The following is a 1,288-nucleotide window of genomic DNA, read 5'->3' on the forward strand; positions in this document are numbered from 1 at the left end:
GTGATCACAGCCTGTAGCACTTAGCATCGTGCTAAAAGCCCGCGCGTTTGAACAGCTGTTGTCCATGTTGGGTTTTAGGTGCTAAGCTAAGCTAAGCTAGCCAGGGCCGATCTGTGGTGCTCTCTACCAGCAGTGAGTCTGGATCTGTGAGTCCTGCAGACGCTGGCAACGACACACTTCCTGTCTGAGTTAGGCGCCAACATCACTTCCTGTCACTTCCCGCTCAGACGTGGTCCGTTTCCTGCTGGACGACAATAAACGGTGTCGGTGGTGCAGCTCTGTGCGTCCAACGAGCTGATTCAGAACACGATGCGCCCGGCGGGACTCGACCCGAATATTAAACCTGAACTCTAATCAGAACCTGGTCAGATATCCTCCAATCAGAGAGTTTCACATCTAAACATTGGGTGCTGTCCGTCTCTGGGAGGTTCGGACTGGAATGAACGGTGAAACGATCCCAAACAACAGAAAATCCTTCGTTAACAGATCGTCGTTTAAAAAGAAAAGAAACGAGAAACCGGACCGAGATCTGAGAGTCTGGTTTCTGAGTGAGTCTCCTGTTAGTTCTCAGCAATGAAGCTTCTGACTCGTTTCTGTTTACATCACCAAACCTGCCAAATGAAGCTCAGACGCTCAGCTCTTATTTTTTTTATGGAATTTGTTTGTTAGTTTGGACGTTTTTCTTCTTCATGCCTTCAGGTCCGGTCACAGCGGCCCTGTGATGTCACGGCTGCCCGGTGATGTCACGGCTGCCCTGTGATGTCACAGCGGCCCTGTGATGTCTGGAGTCTACATTTCATTCACAAAGCTCGAGTGTTTCTATTGGTGGGCGTGGTCATGTGACCGTACCTTTACTTGAAGTGAGGGACTTCCTGTTGGGGGCTCAGGTGCGACGGTTTCCCGCCATAGAATCAAACTGTCAGGCTCTGAAAACTGCTTCGAGCAGAGCGTCGTGTTTGTGTTCAGCAGGTATCTTTGTTTTGTTTTCAGACAATAAATAAACAAACTAGTCACCATAACGACAACATGTATCACCACGGAAACCAATATGTCATTTTAAACTGCCCCCCCCTTTATTCTCTCCCTCCTCATTTTATAATGAAATAAAAACACTGTAAAGGTGAATAAACTATTTATAAACAGCTGCTGGTGTTCACTCTTTCTTTACAACTACAACTGAAGACAGGTGGAAAGTTTCTGTAGTAACAATCATCACAGGGAGGTTGCCAGGCAACCAGAGACAAATAAATGAAGAAAAAAAAACGTAACGTTTGTCTGAGAAATTTAT

General features: G+C 46.5%; 1 protein-coding gene across 1 annotated transcript in view; it reads right to left on the reverse strand.

Annotated features, from left to right (window-relative positions):
- Positions 1-1,276: 1,276 nt before the first annotated feature.
- rnls (renalase, FAD-dependent amine oxidase) overlaps positions 1,277-1,288 on the reverse strand; it is a 2,424-nt gene continuing 2,412 nt past the window's right edge. The window contains exon 6 of the mRNA XM_062442691.1: positions 1,277-1,288. This exon is cut by the window's right edge and continues 364 nt beyond it. The gene's annotated coding sequence lies outside the window, so the exon portion shown is untranslated.

The sequence above is a fragment of the Scomber scombrus genome, chromosome 21 (assembly GCF_963691925.1).
Source record: "Scomber scombrus chromosome 21, fScoSco1.1, whole genome shotgun sequence".
Lineage (NCBI taxonomy): Eukaryota > Metazoa > Chordata > Actinopteri > Scombriformes > Scombridae > Scomber > Scomber scombrus.